Below are 23,106 nucleotides of genomic sequence, written 5' to 3'. Positions count from 1 at the left end.
CGTTAGGCAAATAACTGGGTCCTCCTCTGTGCCACACCCTGTGTCTTATTATATATACTGTGGACTTCGGAAGAAACGGGGCTTCTTCTCGACATGATCCAGAGAACCTGGTGACGTGTCCGGCAGAACCCCAGAGACTCTCTGTAAGTATTGTTCTTATACAATAAACTTCTTGCTGTGAAACTTTTGAACATGGATCTTGTCTAAATCATTGCCTTTCCCACTTGAACCTCGAATCCACGAACACAACGCTGTCCGGTCCGGACGGGACCGGGCTCGACAGGGTCTGTCGGTCCGTTACAACATGTTACATACGATGCAACAGGAAGTGGTGACGTCCCCTTCAATAGGTTTCTCACCACTAACTCATACACATAGTATGGATGACTTTGCGAAGTTTCTTTACGGATCACACTTCCTGTTGCATCAAAGTAGATAATGTCATTCCTACAACTTTTATAAAATATTGAGAGTGTCTTCTTTGACCATAGCATCACTCCTTTAGGCTGCATGAGGACCTTCTGTAAAACCTGATTATTGTCTCTATGTTGTTGTTCCGCAAAGATTTGTTGGAGACCTAAAATCTCATTGGAATGAGGTCGATGCAGCTTTCTTTGGCTTGACAATATCGTTTTCAAAACATCTTTTGTTGGAGCTTCATCCCTGCAACCAGATTCGATGACCTTTTCTGGAATTCTTAGCAAAGACTCCAGATATACACTCCGGGGCAGTTTAGTTTCCAGAACTACTCCAGCAGACTTGCGTGCATCAGCACGGACTGACCTTCTTTTCTTTTCCTAGAAAGCATATGGACACTATTTTATGGAAGCCCATTTCCACCACTGTGATGAAGAAAATAAAAATCTGTATCTCATAATTATGACTTAGTATCTCATTATTATGAGATAGTATCTCATAATTATTACTTATCTCATTATTATGAGATAGTATCTCATAATTATGACTTAGTATCTCATAATTATGACTTAGTATCTCATTATTATGACTTAGTATCTCATTATTATGACTTAGTATCTCATAATTATGACTTAGTATCTCATAATTATGACTTAGTATCTCATTATTATGACTTAGTATCTCATTATAATGGATAATAATAGAAAAAGTCTGTTTTCCGCTTTAACTATCAGACATTAACTATCAGCTGGGCATGTGAGTGGGCACTCAACCTCTCAAGGAATCTTTTTAATCAGCTTCCAAATATGACTACATTATGAATACATTGGGCCACTTTCACAGATTTGCCCTTTAATTTTCTCATTTATTCTGCTAACAGCTAATCAGCTAACAGCTCTCACCTGTGCTGATTGATCCTCTGTGGTGCAGGTGAGGGTGCTCTCCCAGCCCCCCACCTCCACACTATTCTAATGGAACTTCATATTCACAGGCAGAATCTGCAGGCGAGGGGCAAGATTTTGGGGCATGAGGCATTTGTTTTTCATTTCTTATTTGGCCAATCACGTCTGAGCAGGCTTTGGTTGCCTGCAGACAGTCTAAGAGGCAGATTTTGTATCTATCTGCATTCGTATGCATATTGCTGTTGCAAATGTGGTTTGGACCTAAAACGTCTACAGAAACTATCACTGTTTATGTTTTGTGTGGAGAAATGTTCGACCTGTTTGGACTCGTTGGAATGTAAACACTGTACGCCAAACGGAAGACAAAGTCATGGCCTGGAAATCTGTCCCGAAATATTGTTCATTGCCATCAGAGGCTATTAGTCGCCAGGCATTAGCTAAAGCACTCTGTGATTGAATGCAAGGATATGTATTTTTTCCACCCTTTTTTTTAAAACAAAGAAATTGGAGGAATAATTTTTTTAACCCATTAATAAGTTTGGGGCTACAGCTCCATAGGCTCCCATTCATTTTGAAAGTGGAAGCTCTCCCTTAAATGGAAATGTTCTACTGTGTCCCTCTCCAGTGCTGGACAAGCAGAGGGAAGGAGAAGGCTGACATATGTAATGAGACTTTTATCCAGAGGACATCTCCGGAGTGAGTTTCTCTCAGTGCTGTAATTTGTTCTTTATGTGTTGTGCTGGGGTTTTATAGTGTGTGGCTGCCTGAATGGCCACTGAGTGCAGTGATCCATCTCAAGATAGGAGAAGAGAGCAAAGCAAGCACAAAATAGAAAGTATAGGACACACATCCTAAAAAATTTAAGACAATACATGTAGGATCATATTAAGGACACTAAATCATACAGAATGTGTGCAGCAATGTGCATGTAAAGCTTTTAACTGACATACTTTCATGGCATCCTTGTGTGTGGAAAGCCAGCAGAAGGTCATTTGGCTCAACCAGAAGGACTCACACGTGCATAGTAGCCTGAGGAAGCCTGAAAACTGTTTGCTCCCTGTACCTCATTTATAGCTGCTCTGTACTATATATATACCAGCTCCCTTCCTTTGTTCCTGTCAGTTTACTTCCTTTATCTTCCTGAGTGTAGGCTGCCATCCAACATTCTTTTATTCAACATTTATTAAGTCAAGTTTAGCACAAACCCTAAGTGGACTTTGAACGTGTATTGATTTGAATAGATTTATCCTCACATGTATTAGATACCTCTACTCCATATCTGGCAATGCTGTAAAGACGTACTGGGCAGATCAATAACACATTTAGTGTTTGTCAGAAAATAGTTGTGGCACTTAATAATGTTTCCGTTCAAAGCTACCTTAGCAAAATGAAAGGGAATTAGTATGTTATCATAGGGGTTAAACAATCAGAATACAGAAGTTAGTTTCTGATGAAATTACCCTTTGCGTTACTTAAGATGTGATAAAATTAAAGCTAATTTATTAACTGCATTTCCAACAACAGGTGTTAAGTCAATGTGCTTCAAAATAAAAATCAAGAAATAGGCAAAGACAATACTATACAGTAATAATGTATTATTGTTAAAAGAGAATAAGATGGGAGGGTAATATTATGTATCTATTTTAATGAATAATATGGAAAATAGAACCTGTTAACACAAAGCCTTAAAAATCAAATGACTGAAGACACCAATAGCTGATAGAGAAAAAATAACAAAAAAATATGAATGATTATATTGAAGCTTTTCAGAATCTGACTGAGAAGGGAAGCATCTAACTTTAGATACAGTATATATCTGAGATGATAAAAGCCATGAGTCTCAGACATATAGATATGTGCTTCTGGCTGTTGAGATCAGCATCAGAGATCACAGCAGGGTTTTTGGGAGGCACTCTGGGTTTTATAGACACTTCATTCTGCAAAGCCTCAGGACAAACTAAAACACCTCTCTCTGGTCGTTCATTGAATGTGCTCTTATTTTTGGGGAATGGTGAGCCCCCGCTGGGCGTCATTCACTCTTGCGAGACTGAACTACACTAACATGTTACAACACTGTTTCGTGGCGCATGGCAAGCGCAAGCACATAAATATGAGCCAACCTATTTCACAGTAGATTTCAGGAGTATCTTTTTGGAGTTATGGTCTAAAATTTACCAAGAAAAAAAAACACAGGTAAGAGGTAACTTATGTATGTTAGTGTTTGATGTGAACTTCTTCGGCGGCTGGTTTGGTGAGTTCTGGTCGTGGAAAGATAATAAATACTGTGGGAGTCTGCGGAGCCTGATTGCAAAGATGCAAAGGCTCATAGACTGTGGGGTGTGGTATAATCTATTGCGTCCAGGCGATGTTCATGTGAAAAGCTGTCCCATGTCTGTTAAGTGAACCATCATCATCCTGCAGCATGAAGAACAGGTTGTAAGTTAATTGAATACATTCAATCTCTGTCTAAATTTGATTGTTTCCTTACAAGCTTGCCGCTATCTTACATATGTATATTGTGTGGTAGGCATAAAATCATATCATCGTCAGTGCTAGTTGGGGCAACATTTATAGTTAGCAACGTGATGATTTAAATGCTTGGTGTGTGTATTGTATTTCATGCAGGTGAAAGTGGTTGTCATGAGCTTTAAGCCAAGCTTGTTCCTACTATGTGCATGGGCTACATGTGTAACATGCACTGATATGATCTGTTATGCAATATTAGCTGTAGCCTCTGGTACCAAGGGCGTCAGGTTGAATCAGAAGTCATCTCTGTCTGGGATTCAATGGTAATATGCAGTCATTCATTTAGTTTGGGATGTGGGCAGTGGTAGGGATTGGGGGCCTAGGATGGATGATAGGAGGCTCTATTGAAAAAGAATAACTCAGAACTTGTTTTTAAAAATATATATATACTGTATATATAAATAATATAGTTCAAAATGGTTAGTTATGAATGAGAACTAGTTGATTTTAATCTTCTTGAACTGAACTTTGAGCTATCCCTTGAACTTGTACAATTCTGCTTCCCAGGATGCCTTAAAAACCATGGATATACCGACTGTAGCTCCTGCACAGAATAATAATACTGTAATTATTGTATGGGATTGATTTTTCTTTCTACACACAAATCAAGGTTCACAGGTGAAGACCGATAGTTTGCAGACTGATTACTGATCACTACGCATCCCAGTAACAATAGTGTTGAATATTTGAATATTGCACTGCAGGAATTTATGGTGTAATTATAGCTACTGATGCAGATTAATAAGTTATTACACTTTAGAGCACAGTTTGAGGATTTGTGTTTAGTCTTGCAAAAAAGTATATTAAAAACATTAAATTGTCTATTCTTAAACTGTCCATATGAGGATTACACTCATCACTACTGATGATTCACCACTGTCTCATCCCTGACAGTGGAAATCCCATTTGAGAAGCACTGTAGGGCAAACAGCGGCAGGATTTACAGCTTGTGATTTTGCGAAGGGAGACTTCCCCCCAAACCAAAAAACAAAGACAGAACCTGCCCAATGGCCAATCAAAACTAGCCCAACAGCAACAAAACACGCCCAAAAAACAGCCTAATACCAGAATTTAAAAAAAAAGTTGATTACTGGTCACTTTAGATTGGAACAGTCCCCTACAGGAATTTGTGCATATGAGTGAAAGGATGAAGGATATCTTTATTATCCCTGAGGGGCAATTTGTTTTACAGCCAGCATTCACAAAAGTAGGTCAATCAAGAGAAGGTAATGAGAGTAAATTAGAATGAAATTAAAATCAATGCAAACAGAGGAATACACTTTGCCGCTTCGTTTAGTATTTGGGTGGTATAAATAAAATATTTAATTTATTCTCAACCCACTCACAAAAAAATTCTAAATGCAGCTACAGTTAAAAAGCAGCCCAATTCCACAGGAAAACAACAGACCTGGCAACCCTGATGATGAGGAATGGAGCATAACATGGGGCCATGATTGGGTGGTTGAAGAGAGATGACAGGAGGGAGAGATAACATTTTAAGTTTGACGGCTTACAGGTGATTGGCTAAAGGCTAACATATCAGGTTGTGAATGAAAAGAGAGAATGAGCTGGTGAAGTCCAGAGATAGTGTGAACTGTGCTCTTGACTCAGAGGTATATGCAAGAAGACAGTCTTCCAGACTGAACTTTGGATTAGCTTAATTTTTGTCCCCTATTAAACATTTTAATAAACAACCATTCATTTGTGTCATCTCATCTCTGGCTGCATTTGTCTATGTACTGTAATTAAGTAAGGGGTTTCAGAATGTGACACTGTGCCTCCAGATATAATTGACATTTGCACCATTAACAGTATAGGCCACTGAATCGAATATTGGTAGCTTCTGCTTGGGTGAACATGTGTATGCAAAGTTACTACTAGTGCATTACTCTGATAGTGAAGAAATATTAAAATGTGATGATTGTCAAGTGAGCTGAGGAGTTATGAGGAGTGACTTTTTTCCTGTGATTTCAAAGCAGAATTACGGACATTTTATTCACAACAGGAGAGAATGATAAGATAAGATAAGACTTTATTGATCCACACACCGGGGAATTTCAGTTGTTACAGCAGCAGCAGACAAGTCAGAATGAGGTAGACAATAGAATAATAATATCAAAAGGTAATAGAATTCAAATAATATTAAGTAAAAAATGCAGGACATGAGTAAATGGTATACAAAATAAGTGGTTTGTATAGAAAAGTTATTGAGTAAAGTGCAGGGGCACAGGATGATTGCACAAGCATTTAAAAAAGTGTGTGTACGTAAGTATAAAGAGATATTGGGATAGATGTGTCCATATGTGTGCGGATTAGACCGTTTATATCTATATGGGCAGATATGGTTACAAAAAGAACGTTATTTAGAAGTCATACTCTAGATGAAAATAGTAAAATGTTTTAACTCAGACTCATAACTCATGTAAGCACTGATCACAGTAACCAATAACCTCATGTCTGAATCTTGGCTCAGGCACCTCCATATGAAAACATCTCAAGCATGAGATTTTGATGCTCAGTGTTTGATTCATCCTTAACTGTCAGCTCCAACAGCTCCAGTGACTTGTTACCTGAAAGAAAATGGTAAACACTGATGTCATTCATTCATTCATTCACAGCCTGGAGAACTCAACAAAAAATGTAGTGTGACTCCAGTTGAATTTCTTTTGGAGATCATTGCTCACAGGTCTGTCTTTACTCCTCACAGAGATCCTGGACTCTGTTTTCTGTCTCAACAACTTAGCACTGCCTCTTCAAGATCCAACTTCTGTCCATGATCCCCAAGTTGTTGCTGTCTGTCTCTGGGCTACAATTTTCTCTTCTTTATATGAGTATTGGACCGACACAGTATATGCCCCGACGACATGAAATATACTTTCCTCTATGTTAGCTAAATTATAACAAATCATCTTATGTCTCACACATAACTATGGTGATTAAAAAAGGCATTAGAAATGAAGTACAAGGATTATATCTACTTTATTTATTTTGCATTCTGGCAGTTATTTTGATGGTCATCTTTTACTTGTACTTGAGTTTTTTTTTTTACAAAATAACAGCAGTTTTAGTGAAGGGCCGTTTTTTTACTCTACCCATTTCTTCTTTAAGTTTACCTGTTTTCTCTTTCCTTTTGAGCAAATTTGGTGGTCGTTGAGTTGGGGTCCTTTGCAAATAAAGAACATGTCATGTCAACATTCGTCATAATTGATTATATTGACAGATATTGTAACGCACCTTCAATTAACCCACTTGTCCTCAAACTGGGGGCTAGTACAAGACAGTTAATGCACAGGAGCAGGAAGACACAAGGATGTTTACCTGTCTTCTCTGTGTTTTTGACCTTATCTGAGGGTCCTGTAGTTCTGGGGTGCTGTGTCAAAATGTCAGTTTCTCCTACAACATGAAAACATGTATTTCACCTTAGTATCATGTACAACTTGTAATACAGATAAATACTCTTACACCGACCAAATAGTCTGCAAAAATGATTTGGTTGCATCCATCACATATTATGAGCTGGCTTGTTTCACATAAGAAATCAGTTACCAAACTACCGTACCCTCCTACTGTACACAGTTTTTGAACCTGACCTACAATGACACATCTCCTTGTAACACTCAATCAAAAAAAAAAAAAAAGTATATTAACGCAAATTAATCTGCAAATACTTAATCTGGGACTCCACCAAAGCGGCTTTAAATTCACTGTTCACAGTTCATAAAGTCCTTCTGTTGCCTGTTGTGCTGCCTGTCAGCTCCGCCTTCTCCTCTTACCTGTGTGGAGGTTCCTAAAACAAACCTTAAAACTGAGCAACTAGTAACTTCAAGTACGTAACGGAACAGAACTCATGTTAGAGCCTAAAATTGATCGGGAATATGAGAGTGGACGACCATCAAGTTCTGAGAGGAGCTGTGCTTCATGCAGATGATCACATAAAGAAATCCATTCGACCAGCTGACATTCACTTGCCGGCCACAGCAGAAAAACGTTGGCCAGGTAGCGTTCAGAGCAGTCTGCCGTCTGAGTTTCCGCTTCACAGGGATTACTGTTACCTATGTTTACCTCATTATCTGAAACTGTCACATTATAAATGACAAAAAGGAATGAAAAGCAAAATAGATCAATTTATTATATTTCTCCATCATTTTAATAAAAAATGCTGACCACTTGCCTGGTTAAGATTCTAGATTTAGGTGTGTTTCTTTTATATCACATAAACATTTTGGACTCTTTGGTACTTGGAATCAACAGATTAATTCACACCATCCGAGTCTTGAAGTTGTTGGAAAGAACTCTCAGTGAAAAATTCAGCACCACTTTCACTGACACTTGTACTGTCCTGTTTCACAGGCAAAGCCTCGGTTTTAATAGAACACATAAAAAACAGTTTGTTTATTTATGTTGCATTCTGTTTTACTGTGAATTAATTATAAACAAAGTTATTTTATACTCGCTTTCTAAGCCTAAATCAATCTCGTCAAGGGATTTGCCTTTGTAGACTTCAGGTCTGAGTTCCATTGCCAACACTACCTTGCTTATTTTTGCAATCTGGAGTGTGTTTTCTGTTAGCAGGTAATATTCACGATGAACGCGAATGTCAGGTCCCATGAAATTAGCAAGCTGATCCAATTCATTTTCTTTCAGGTTCGTTATCTGACTCAATGTAGCCAGATGTTTCCTGAGCTGGGTTGATGTTAGTGTTTCAGGTCTCGTCGCCTGACTTGTCGCTGCATACTTCCTCAAACAGTCTGAGCCATGGAGATGGGAATCTGAATTCTGTCTTGCAAAAACATATTCATTGCTGTCCAAAATGTAATTTTCCCCACCCCTTTTTTCAACGAGAAAGTCAAGCGATTTCGTCATCTTTGTTGTAAGAAGCACAGGCACTTTTCGACCCCTCTTCCCTCTGTTCACCAACCAGGTTTACTCATTACTCAAATCCTGTTTAAGTTTTGAAAGACAGTGCATTATGTCCTCCTTTGGTTCCTGTTTGGCTCTGTCCCTGTAGGTCTGCAGAATGTTTTTGCTGCCTCACCCTGCCGTCTTCGGTTCAAAAGAATGATTTCTGAAAAAAGGCACTCACTGAGAGTCTTGTATACTGTGGGGTTAGGTCCTTCCAAGAGCTTCTCTTTGGCCTCCTCTTCTGTAGACTTCAACAATTTTTGAAGCTTCATCACATCTTGAGTGGGTGGTATTATTTCTAATTTGTGATCAAGGGACTTGGCAGCAAATACAACTCAACCCAGCTCCCTCATCTTTTGACTAACATGACTATCTTTTGATACATCACTCTCATATCTCATATCTCTCCAGCAGTCTATCACCAAATTCACATATGAGTTGGTCATTTCAAGAGACACCTTATCTATCATCATTCTACAAACAATCTTTAAGCACCTTTGTGATGTCTGACCTCTGTATGGCAGAAGAGCTGAAGCAGCATTCTGAACTCTTCGTCTTTTCTTCGCCTCAACTGACTCACTCATTCCATTTCGACACACTTTCTCATGTCTCCATGAATGACATTTAAAAAGAACCCAAAGCACACGTTGCAAGGTAAATAATCATCTGCATTTGCATTTTCTGTTGGCGGTTGTTACGACCCGGCTCGCTAGGAATGAGGTGGCAACATAAAATCAGATGTTTTTGGTATATGAAAGCTGTTTATTTTAATTTAAACCTGTTTTTAAGATTGCAGGACAACGCAAGTAATATTAATTAACCAAGTAAACAAGCAACAAGGTGCCATTTCAAATATGAAAACAAATATAACAAAGGGAGGACTCTTAACAAGAGCTATTTTGAGTAAACCAAAACGAAAAACAATTCTCACTAATAACAGTTCAATCAGGAGAGACTTGATTCACAGGTTAACAATGTTTATTTGACAAATGCACAGAAGCAAAGTGAATGTTTACAGTCTTTGGCATTTTAGACCTCTGTGAGATGTCATCAGGATTAGAAGGGGGTGGAGCAGAGCATCGAACAGGAATACCCCCCGGGGTCTAGACACTGGTGGTGGTTCATCAGTCAATCGATTGTTTGGATGGCCCATATTTGTGAGAATTGTCCTATTGGACTGCGCCAATTGTGACATCCTCTGCCCTTAACCCTCAACAAGAGTAAGGAAAAACTACAAAAACCTTTTCGACAGGAAAAACGTAGAAACCTCAGGAAGAGCCGCATGCGAGGGATCCCTCTTCCAGGACGGACAGAAGTGCAATGGATGCCACGAGTAATAGGTATATTGTCAGGCAGTCTTATTGATTTTTTAGTCCGCGATCAGCTGCCACCATGATCGGGTGCCGCCGTAATCCACGATCCCTTGTCATGATCCACTGATACTATTGGGATCCATCATCAAGGTCCATGATCGCTGCCAACACAATGTGGGATTATGCATACGATCAATTGAGGTCGGGATCCGGGAGAGGTGATGATATTCTGCTGGAGACTGGAGGAGATTGGGGTGGAGGAGGGGTTATGCGCGTCACTGAAAGACGGCTGACTGCGGAAGAGAGGAGAAGGGATTTTTAAAGTTTGACAGGTGCTGAATGATTGGCTGAAAGAGACCGCGGCAGACCTGATTGGACATTTAGGAACACCCACGATCAGCTGATCAGTATGCAGGTTAAGCCCACAATCAGCTGATCAGCATGCAGGTTAAGTCTTCCTGACTGAACTTACGCTTAAGCTTCATTTTCAAATCAAAAGTCATACATTTTCCAATAACACTTCTAGTCTGACTCTTAGTCAACATCAATACTTAATTCGAACACGATCTCAGGAGCTAGTTTGGCGAGCTGTTCACACATGACATACAGCTGCCCTGACTGACACAGCTGGACAGATTCTATACGGCCTCCCTCCTTAAGTACTTCTTGCTGATTGGTGTTTTGGGGTTGATGTCGCTCCAATCGGAATCCCCGTCTTTGACACCAGGCCGTAAGGAGGAGGAACATCTGCCAGGCTTCCACGTGCACAGAAAGAGAGAGAGACACACACACACAATACATACTAACACGGACAGGGGACGGCTACAGCCATAACAGCGTTCTATAGGTAACTATCTCACCCTGTCCTTCCTGTAGCACAATAATGTTATGCAAGTAATCACCCTGCTTGCGAAGTTTCTCTAAGATTTGGCGGCGTTTCTTTGATCTTAGTGGATGACATATAACTCTGGCCACACACATACACACAGGTTTATTGATGTAAATGTGTCCTGATTGACTAAAAACTCTATGATCTATACCTGGAGTTCAGCCCAATTGACCTTTGTGTGTGTGTGTGTGTGTGTGTGTTGTGGTAGACAGAGAGGAACAAAGAGAGTGGGGGGACTTCAGCTGCAGAGAGGCTGAAAGGAGGAGAACAAACAAGTTAAAGGTTAATCACGCTGACAGCATTCATAATTCTTCTTGTTGGTTTTTTTACAGTGAGACGTGATGAAGGAGGCCATCTTTCACTGAGACTAGAAACATAAAGGCTCAGTTAGATTACATGTGTCAACTGTATCCGTCCAGGTCAATATATTTAAGGTTTATTTGTTTAAACAGTTGAAAAAGGATTCATAGGTTCTCCAGGAAAGTGGACTCTGGATGAGCACTGGTCCTGAATCCTCACTCATTCATTATGGAAGCTGGATCTTTGCTCTTTTACAGTTTTTCTGAATTGATAAAATGCATCTCCTGAAACTTTGTATTCTTTTCTCAAAACAGTCAACACAACCCCCAAAATGTAAGCTACACTTGTTTTGCACACTTGTTTTTGAAAAATTAATTGATTCAAAACTATTTTATCTTTACCCAAAACCAAACACTGCCATTAAATAACACACAAAACCAGCCAATGCACAAACTCTACTCAGCCATCATTACCCACGACACAAAAATATGCAACACACTGCAATCTGGGCATAGCAGGAAATAAAAATCTTTACTGAAAATAACTGAAAATATTTACTGTAGGGTGTTTGCATTTTCCTGCACTTAGGGAAACGTATATGTGAACATGAAAAAACCTGCAGCAAAAATTTAAAAAAAACTGCACTGAATGATTTTACAGTTAGCAATGTCAATCATTCATTCTGCCTCAGCATCATGTCTTTGGGCCGGGTCAGGCCACAGGACTTCAGCTACATCAAAATCCTCTCCCTTGCTAAGGAATGAGGAAAGAATCTTTAGCGTGCCGAATCCAGCCGTGAATAGATCCAGATAGAATAGATCATATATCATCACATGCTGCATCCACTGGAGATTTTCCTAGGTACTGGGGTTTTGGTCATACACTTTCCACTTTTCCTACAGGTGGATGCTGGGGTGGTGGAGGGGCTGGCAGCAATAGTGACGCAGCAGTAGGGGCAAGCAAAGGGAGTGATGGGACATTTTCTCAGCTTAAATCGACCACCAAATAAGGTGGGTTATAGATGATAGTGGAGAGTGAGGTATGTTACATGATGTAGGTCACATGATTGGAGCAGTTGGCTGCCTGAACTAGTTTGCAAGCATCGCTCCATTTAGAGAAATGTTTCCTTTAGAATAAATTGGCTGTTCAAAATGAGTTGCATATAAATGTAATTTCTAGCTGACAGGGTTGACATTGAAGTTCTTTCCTACATCATAGATTCATATTATTTTACATATGTTTCCAGTACCTGTGCAGATTTAACAATTATTTTGTAATAACCACTGTTTTACCTCGATGATCATAAGCATTCATTAACATTGAAGAGAAAAATATAACTGAGAAATGTAAGGGATATCGAACATAATATGTTTATGATATTAGAACAATATGAGGTGTTTTAAGTACATCTATCACCTACATGCTGTTTTGTGACCTCTCCCTTTAGCCTTGTGAACACCTCTCCCTCCTCCCTTTAACTCCCCACTGCAGCAGCACATCTCATAGGTCTCCCAATCATTATCTCCCTTTCAGATATTTTTACCTAAATTAAGCCACTTCAGATTTCTACTTGTTACAACCACTTCCACTTACAGGACTTGGCTTTGTGACCCAGTCCTGTTCCTCGTCCCATCAAATGACATTCATCTAGATCTTCTGCATTGCTTCACTGTCGAGACTCTTTTTCTGAGACATCCAGTAATTATGTACCTGGGGGGCTGCATGCAGCTACTGTGGGCTTCTACTCAGACACGATGCATTCACTGAACAACTGAATACAAAAAGCAAACACATTCATCCTACAGCTTAGCTTGGCTCCATGTGTGTCTTCTCATCATCAGAGGGATCCTCTCTGAATACAAACATTAATTTTATTTATTCCTAAACATAAAATATTTAAATATTTTCCTTATATCTCTTCTGTGATAGAGCAATTCAAATATGTAATAGTTCACTAAAAAATGATAACAGCCTACAGTTTACTCTACCTCTTGCTATTGGCCCTTCCATTTTTACCCTGTTGCTGTCTTCTGCTGGACCAGATTATCTGGAATTGTTTAATGCAATATTACAGGTTATTTATTCATGTATTTGTAGAGTTAAGAAGCTGAAAGTCTTGCTTCTCAAATGATTAACTACAGTTTTCGATTGATACTGAGAAATACAATCAAGGTCAGTCCTTTCTCAACCCGAAAGACCAAAGCCAATCTACTGCAATCTGCCAGCAGGTCCTGGGAGATAAGGGTGGATGTCCATGGGAAGGAGGCTGTAGGTCAACCGAAGACCAGAAAATAACTCTAGTTGAGCTGATGGTGCCATGAGAGGAGGGACGTGAAGAGACCTACAGCACCTGAGTGTAAGGACAATGGCAGGCATGTTTTTTCTCTCTGAAGCTCAGCTGCAGAGGTTTCACAACCAAGTCAACATGGTAGTTGTTGGTGTTGCTCTGGGCCTGGATGAAAGGAAAAGAATGATCCTCTTGCTGGATAACAAGTGGGCGAGAGGAGGGAAGCTGGAGAACTGGAGCAGAAGGGCAATGTTGTGGTTAATGGTTGATAGGTTGGTCTCCACCTAAAGACATTCTCGCCATATCTGGAAGGCTACGATTATGTTGTGAGGTGACCACAGAAAGCTCTTCAACAGATATGTCATGAGTAAACAAATAAATACAATTCTCATGAATTTCTTTAAAACTCTTTAAACTCAGAATTTCACAAGTTCTCTGGTTTATTTAGTGACATCTATGTTGGGAACCATTGGTCAAGGTTAAGTTCAGGTTGTAATGACCTAAAACTTCATTAAAGAGAGTCTTGAACCTGACTCCCAGCGCTGTGTTCAGGGAGAGACACTTCCGCCATAACTTAAGGGTGAAGTTCACTTCAAACTATCATCAAACTCGAGACCCAACATTGACTTTTTGTTGTTACTATCTCTACCCTATAAGGTTGACCCTGGGTGACCTGTCCAGGGGGTACACAGGTTTTCCCTTCATACGTACAAAGGTCCTCGCTTGCTGCAGCTCGTCTCGCGAGTGCTGAGCTTTAACTTTGTTCTTATTCCGGTGTGGTCTGGTTCACCTAAACCTCTCTTCAATTATTCATCACATGCTGGTTACTGTGCTGCTGACTTCAGTGGGTTACAGTGTCCCTGTATGCCACTTGTGTGCATCAGTGCCTGGTGAACCACTGTCTAAATCTATTCAGTGAACCCATAATCAGCTTATACATCCGTGTGCTTTTGTTTGGTCCTTACCTTTAATTTGTTGAACGCACACAGGGACTTCAGTATGATTGTAATGAATCTTCCATTTTATTGCAGTAGCTAACAAAGCAGTCGCCTCTGCACATATGTTGTCTCCATCTGTTCAGTTAATAATAACATTTGTTAATCACAGAGGAGCCACGATGCATATTAGCACTCCAGGATACCTTTTTACTATGTACAGCAAAAACCAGTCTGCCAGAGATTCAGGAGAACTAGGATAAACAAGTGAATATATATGTTTGACACACACACACACCACACGTCTTTCCTCTCAGCCTAAGCACTGTGCAGTTTCAGATTACTTCAGGCACTCCACCTTTGATGGGGTCACTTCTGTCTCTCCAGCTCAGGTGAAATGAATAAAGTGAAGCTGATGGCTAATGCTCCTCCTCCCCTGGCCTCTCCGCCCCACGCCTGCTGTGTGTTCAAGGCGATGCACACTAATGCTTTTAAATAGTGTTTGTCGAGAGGTAGCTCACCTGGGTCAAGATGACCTCTCATCTCATGTGGGGTGGAATAGAGGGAGCGAGCTCAGGCACAGTGCGGTGCAGTGAGTTCATATCTTCACAAGCGCTGCATGGCGTGAGGTATGTCCAACGTATAGCATTACTTTTGTCCCTTCTACTACACAGACAGGGAAACCTGCTCTTCATGAACCCTTCTCATGCACCCTGTGTTCCGGATGCACAGTGCAAAGTGAGCTCCTGCACAATAGGTTTTTGATGATCCCAGTCACAGAAGGTTTCATCAGCTAAGCATGACGTACATGCCTGGAGGCAGCTTAGAGGCAGGATGTCTGTTCCTGTAAGTGGTTCCCACTATGACATGGAGTTGTGGCGACATCAGAATGAGTGAAAGTGTTCATTAAACCCCCTGAATATTCATAATACTCTCTCTTCCTGGCTGAACAGCCAGAGGAGGTGGTACGATTATTTCATTTATTATTTTGCTCTCAACCTCCTCCTTTCCAGAGCATTCTACCCCCCCCCCCCCCCCCCCCCCCCCCCCCCCCCCCCCCCCCACCCCAGGGGTCCACTGAGATGGTGGCACTGGAAGAGAAAAGTATAAAAGGAGCAATGATCACAGTATTTTTCTTCATATGGAGGCACACAAGGTTCTGCTAATTTTGGACGTTAGGGGACATGTGGCTAAAAGTGGACCTGTCCGTTCCTTTTGAGATGCTCATACAAGGTCATGAGAAGTTCAATTTATTTATTTTCTCTTTGGACTGAAACAGTTGCATCCAGCCCGAGAGTTATCTCCATTGCTTCACCACTGGAAATGTTAGTTTGCCTCAGGAGCAGGTTTTCTGCACGTTTGCCTCCCTTTTGCAACTATCCTCATGCACTGTACCCAATCCACCCAGAGAAAGTGGCAAGAGTGTGGAATCATCCACACAGATGATTTCTGCACCAGACCAGATGGCTCCGGTGACTTAACTTCGCAAGCCTGGGCCATCATATTGAAAGTGCTCTCTAGCAAAGTGAGTAAATTCAGCCATGTCAAGCTTATTCACAATGCACATTTGTCAGATGTACTCATAACAGCTTAACTGCGTCTGCTACAAGTGGAAACAGGCATGGTGGAGATGATCATCAGATGATCAGCATTAATATGATGTTCATGCACATGCAGCCCTCCCTCTGATTGGGTTATTTTGTTTAAAGGGGATGGCATCCCTCATCATCCTCCTACAAATCGTGTACTGGTGCCATGGATCTATGGATGGCAAGATCAGTCGGTAAAATCCACCATTTTGGTCCAAAATAAAATATCTCAACAACTAGTTGAGAACTAGATCAAAATTTTGTACAGACATTAATGGTCCACGTGGGATGAATCCTACTGATTTTGATTATTATTTGACATTTCCACAATCACTACCAGGAAACTTATATTTAAATATATTGAGAACTATTACATAGATTAATCTGGAATTTGAAACATTGTGTCATATGGCCAATAAATATGGTGTGTCCCTGAGAAAGAATTGTTTGTTACCACCATGACACTGACATTCATGATTTTGAGTACAATAGATTATCCATCCATCCTTCCATTCCTCACACCTTGCAGCACACGGTGGGGCTGGAACCCATCCCACCTAACAGTGCGCGAGAGGTGGGGTTCACCCTGGACAAGTCAACAGTCTATCACTGTGCATATAATGAAAAAACAACCATTTAAGCTACTTGCAGGTATACATAGGTCATTCTATAATTAGGGGTACATTTCATGTCCATGGGTTGTAATTGTCAATTTGACTAAATATTCTCTTCACCACTGAAAAGTGTTTTGTGGATTCAAACATTTCACCCACCCTTCCCATCAGCATCGTGGTGAGTAGATAATGATGCATTTAAATTTTTCTGTGAACTATCCCTTTAAGTGTCGATGAAATTAAGTTGAAAATACATTTTTAAATAATTTTTAGAGGTTTCTCTTTTTCTTCTAACGTGTCCTGTCAATTGTGTTATTCAGGTCAACTTTTGTTACTTTGTCTGTCAACTGTGTTTTTGTTAGATTTGTCTCATAAATCTTTTAAATGTTGACTAAACTGTATTAAAAATGATGGGGACATGTCCAGAGAGAAGTCTTAGATAAGGATGTTGAATAACTCTAAATTCAGTTTAATGTGGATTTATCCCTGGTGACAGCATCCCACAAAATATCCATTATCCAGCGCAAAATTCATATTTTCAAATCAGTTAGACAAACAAAGGTTGACAAAATGATGACTTGAAAGTTTATTTTCATTTAAATATTTAAAAAGTTATTAGAGCTTAAACTTGCCAAATGGGGGTATATTATGGGAACAACTAGATTTTTTGCAAAAAAGCACACTTATTTCTTCACTTTTTGGCTTATATGAAATGTACACCTAATTACAGAATGACTCATCATGGGCAAATTGAGTCTTCAGTCAACCAAAACCTGGCAGAGTAAATATAGAGGAACTGTGGAGTCCAGGGCATGTCTGAAAGCAGCTTATGTCTTTGGACTGTGGGAGGAAGCTAAACATTAGCATGTTAGCATTGTCACAGTGAGCATTGCCACAGAAGCATTAGTGTCTGTAGTCTGTCATTTTTTAGCCTTGTTTTTATATTGTGTTTAACATGTCCATTGAAAGAAGAAGAATGTGTCGTTTCATCTTTCATGTGTCCGCTGCCTACCGGGTAGAGCCCTAAACCTTACTGAAGTATCAAGGACCACTCACACAATAACAAGACAATGACACAGGCTGTGTAGGACTAAGGTTTACTAGAAAAAAAAGCAAATCATTTTTCTCACAAATTATAACTAATTGCGATGCAATCACAATCCTTTGTTAGTAGTTCAGATACAATAAGTTGTCACCTTCAATTCAAGTTCCATCTTTAATATATATCCTAAGGAAGAACCCAAAAGCTCATCAAAGCTACCCAGATATATTTGTAATTTTTACTAGTATCAAAATCACCAGATACAATATACAGTAATAGTAATTGCTTTTATACCGTTAATTAATAAACAAGATTTTCTTTATCAAGAACCTTATTGTAACATCAATCACTCTTACAGTCTTTATTGTCTGCTAGTCTGAGAAAGATATTCAAAAATCCAGTGCTCAGTTAGGTGACTTAGAAGTTGACGCAAAGTGAAACAGACATTACATAAACATATTGTTGTCCTTTCTTCTGAAAATACAATCACAGCCCCCACTGGAGGTGTCAGGGTAATCAAAGCAGCGTCATTCCATCATCCTCATCAAACTCAAATCACGCTTCCAACTGAGCCCTTGCAATCTTCACGGAAAAAACGGCAAAAGCAGCAGGGGGGGCGCAACAATGCTTTGGAAAGTAAGGGGGAAGGTATTCACAGATCAATCTGTTGATTTGTATAATTGTTCTCAGGAAATGAAAATGGCTGTTACAGCGAGACAAATCAAACTGTGTGTCATTTGCTTGTTTAACTCGTGTATTGGATTTATCCAAATATGAGTACACGACATCCCGGAGTCTGCTGACAGCCAAGATATCTGTGTAAACCTGATATTTGGATGTTATCTCAAAGTTGCCGGCACCCACCAAAGATTGCCATGGCTGTTGTAGCTTGACTCTCTGCAGGTCTCACTGCTTGACTCCTTCAGTGTTAGGAACATTATCTTACATGAGGCCTCCTGCTTCCTCCACAGCCCATGTGCACCATAAAGCAATATATTTTATATTAAGAATTGGCATGAAGCGCAGAGGGGTTCAAATTAAATAATTAGCATTGAGCTATGGCTGCTCTCTGATTAAATGGAGTTTTAGCCTTTTCTCCTTTTTAATCTCATTTTGGTTTTCATGTTTTACAGCTCAGACATGAACTCCAAAGAATGTCCCCACAAAAGGGTCTTGACGTTCTTTTCTGAGAACGCAGCAGGAGATTCTTGGCTCAGACACATTAACAACAGCACAGACATTTCTGGATCGTTCGGGGGATGGTTGGCGCATCATGAGGAAGGACACATATCTATAAATTCCCCCGAGCGAGATCACATGTTTTTGTTTAGAGCACATCAACACCGGCGTGGCTCGTTTCACCAAAAGCTCTCGATACTCTACTTGTCTTTCCAAGTTGACATCTTCGTCTGTGTCTTCTACATCTATGACACCTCTTTTTTTTTTTATCCTGAGATGTTTGTATTCTTTTTGTTTTTTTTCAGTTTTGCATTCTTCGTGAGTTCGAAACATCATCAATGGGCCCACTCGCAATGAATCCTCCAAATATTCTCCTGCTGCATTCTCATACTCGCACATTACCTGGCGTTTTTACTAGGGGGCTGGCTAGAGAAACTTTAGAGAATGTCGGGAGCAGCAGACTCGCATGTATTCTCACATACAGCCCCTCTGGGTAATGAATTTCAGGAGATTATCAAGAGTTCAGTGTATGTCTCAAAGGAGCGTGTGACACCTTCTCCACAACTTACATGTAGTCCAAAAAACAACAATAGTAATAATTTATAATACTAATAATAACTTAACCAGGTGGTTAGAATTTGACAATGTTAAAATGTATATGTGACAGAAACATCAAACAGAAACAATTAACTGATCTTTTTGTAGCATGTTTTTACTACTTTACTACTCCAGGTTAGCTAGCTGGTGCTAATTATGCAGCTTATGAGCAGCTATCAACTATTTTACAATGCTCAGAGAGGCGAGTATCAACTGATCACAGCCTCAGGGAGAATTCAATGAGCTTGGTGAATCTCCCTTTTCTTTGTGAAGGAAACTCATTATAAACCCTTCAGGCTCATGTCAATTCTGAGTGTAACTTGCTATTGAATCCAACACTGCAGCAGGAACAAATATATTGACTTAAGATGCACTTCCAACATTTGAGCAGGTGTGTAATTAGGCTTTGGGGGACGGGCTTCACTTAAACTCAAGGCAGAGGAGGCAGAGGAGTCTACGAGTGCTAGACTCTATCTGAATATTAAGGAGCCGAGCAGTGAACAAACTGCATTCTGCTGCGTCAGTCTTCCATGTATTTCTCACTTTGTTTGTGTCCATCATCAGACAGCACTGGAATTTGACACTCATTCAAAATCTAAGGTATTACAGACTAAAACAATACCTTGAACAATGTACTCCATCCTGTACACTAAAGAAATGTACTCAACACAGGACTCTATATTGCTACGGAAAAAAGATTTGCAGATCGGCTGATGTTTTAACAAATACATATCTACATGAAGCAAAATGATGAATGAACAACAATTTCTAAAGCCAGATTCGTTAAGTGAAGAGATAAGTGAGCACCCAAGACAGCAAAGGTCATGAGCTACAGTCAGGAGGTGATGTTTCTCATAAACATTAAAGTGTTCTATGATTTTAACAGGAATGGACATTACATTAATTTTGAGGTTGTATCAAAACTGTTAACATGCAAGACCATCAGCAAGAATGTCTACTGACTGTGTGACAATGAATACAATTCATATAAACTTTGTAGATTTTTTAGAGTTCGAGGTGGAAATACTGGTACTAGTTCACACAAGAATTTCAGCATTATATACATTATCAGATCACTAATTCCATAAGTAGAAAAACCTGCAGATTGTGAAACATTTATGTTAGAAATATTCCACTGACAGGATCAGTGATATACCACAAACAGAAGATGCTAATTGGAAATAAGAGTAGAAATAAATACTAAATTAGTTTTTGTAGTTGATTTTCTTTTCACTCGTACTCACTGATGGAATTACTGATGTGTAAATGTAACACATTTTATTGAGGCAATGGATTAAACTGGTGGAAATGTTTGCATTTACAGCAAACACCGAAAGTTTCTTATTATAACACTCACAACTATAAGACATTAAAGACGGGAATTTCAAAATAAAGCTCTGTTTCTGATATGAGCATGTCTCTCTGCACTTCAGGTAATTAAAAGTTCCGTGTGTGAAGTTTAGTGGCATCTAGTGGTGAGGGTGCAGATTGCATTTAACTGGAAACTCATCCTCTCATCCTTCCCTTTTAAGTGTTGGAGAGCCCGTGGTGACCTTCAGGTAATGTAAAAGACAAGACTGTGGTTTGTCCATTGTGGGCTACTGTAGAAGAAACATGGCAGTCCAACATGGTGAACTCTGTGGTAAAGGACCCGCTCACAATGTTGATATAAAGGGCCTATTCAGTGGTTACACAATGATTATTAGCTTAAGGTGATTATGCACTGATGCAAACATCATTATAAACATTATATACAATTTCTGGCAAACTCCACACACTGGACCTTTAAAGTACCCGAATACTGTGAATTTACAGTGCGAACAATGATACAAACAAGGAGTAGTTACTTATGCATAAAACTACTGCTATGACTGGGCAATATTAGTATTCCAACACATACCAGTGTTTCCAACAAGTTTTGTGTTGACATAAGCAACCACTATGGTCTTACCTGTTTACAGTAATTACACCAAATTATCACAATAAATTTGACACATGCTAGTTTGTAGCACAACGATAACTTGACAGCAAGTATGCTTGTATGAGTAAGCATTTTATGTGGCACGAGGCATAAATAAAAATTTACAGTGATACACAAATATCTTAAATACAGAAAAATATGTCAGCTCACGTTTATGGTAGGAAGTAAATAATGCAAAGAGCAGCATCAATGTATCTGAGGAAAGAGTAGTCCACTTAATTTTCTTCATCCACTTAAAGGGCTAGAGTTCATTAGAACAGGGCTTTTAAGACAGTAACTAACTTCAGAATTATTTAACAGAATGTTTTACAACCTCACTGGGAAAGGGGGGGGGGGGGGTTAAATGCCTCAGTGTCTCCATTTTGGTCCACATCTTTCCTTATAGAGCCCATAAGTTCAATATGTTCATTCCACTGCAATGAACACTTATTCCAGTTCAAACGATTCACATGGATCAGCAAGCATCAACACTGACAGACTTGAATGTACCGATAAGCAGCGAAAGTGCTCAGTCACGCACACACGAGTCACGACACACATTTTTACATGTGCAGGGAGGCTGGGATAAACATTTAGGAGGTGTATGTTAATAAATGACACATACTGTTGTCTGACTACACTGAAAGTCCCTGAATCTTGATCTTGCAACCAAGTTATTGACAAAATGAAAAAGCAAAAAAAGCCTTAACTTTCAGTGGATTTTCCTTATTTTTTCCCATCTTTGCGAGGACATTGAGTGATGATGTAGCTGCATATATCAGAGAGAATATATATATACATGTATATAACAGAGGACATGGCCACCTCAGCACAAGCTTGAAATGGTGCGATGTAAATGCCACTTCTCCTTTTTGAAACTACACTTATCCAATACCAGTAGTTATACTGTTCCAAAATGACCAAGTTCTCAAAACGCACTTGGCCCCAAAATATTTAGTGTTAGTAACATAAAATAAATTAATTCTAGATATTTAGCAATAGTGTGAGTATTTTGTAGCTATACAGTAAAATGCTTTAAACAAAAGAAAAAACAGGATTGCTTTCAGCAACTAGAGACGATGCCAGAAATGCAGCATCAGGCTAATAGTGTCCTTTGTTATTAGATGGGCTACGGTAGTTCAAGTCTGAAATAACTCAACAACAAGATAAGGTAATAAGAAAGGTAATAATTATTTCTGTCTGCCTGGTTAAGATTGTATTAAGATCCCTGTCACAAGGGGTACTGCTCAACATGTGAAACTAGTCAGAATATATTACCCTCTGCTTCTGCAAATTTGACCTTAACTTCATTAAGTTAAAAAGTCTTAAAATGAAAAGGTCCTCGTTTAAAAAAAATGGATATTAATACCAAACATGATTGTTGACAATGATAGACCTTCATCTTGTGATATTCAGCAAATCTGTTTTATAACACAAACAAAAGTGTAGTGGTGAGGTGAAAGAAACACAACTCAGAGTTAAGTGTCACCTCTACCACGTCATTGCTACTTTGAAAACGTCAAACTAAGTCTTCAATAAGAAATTCTGATTCACTCCGAAAGATGAGAGTAAATGGAGAGTTGAAATAAAGTAAATATACAGTGCAGCATGTATGTTACTACTCCTTATAAAGACACTGCCGATGGTGTTATTG

General features: G+C 39.4%; 2 long non-coding RNA genes across 2 annotated transcripts; one reads left to right on the top strand and one right to left on the bottom strand.

The window, feature by feature from the left end:
- Nucleotides 1-12: 12 nt before the first annotated feature.
- Nucleotides 13-17,885, top strand: LOC117767916. Its single transcript, XR_004614952.1, has 3 exons — nt 13-152; nt 6,050-6,056; nt 17,854-17,885. It is a non-coding gene; the product is annotated as an uncharacterized LOC117767916 (long non-coding RNA).
- Nucleotides 5,242-22,352, bottom strand: LOC117767922. Its single transcript, XR_004614958.1, has 3 exons — nt 21,752-22,352; nt 20,591-21,687; nt 5,242-5,253 (listed from the first exon to the last, which is right to left on the bottom strand). It is a non-coding gene; the product is annotated as an uncharacterized LOC117767922 (long non-coding RNA).
- Between the last annotated feature and the right edge of the window lie 754 nt (nt 22,353-23,106).

Source organism: Hippoglossus hippoglossus, chromosome 9, assembly GCF_009819705.1.
Source record: "Hippoglossus hippoglossus isolate fHipHip1 chromosome 9, fHipHip1.pri, whole genome shotgun sequence".
NCBI classification, from domain to species: Eukaryota; Metazoa; Chordata; class Actinopteri; order Pleuronectiformes; family Pleuronectidae; genus Hippoglossus; species Hippoglossus hippoglossus.
Note: the sequence above shows the minus strand (reverse complement) of the source record. Positions and strands in the feature narration are given on the sequence as shown.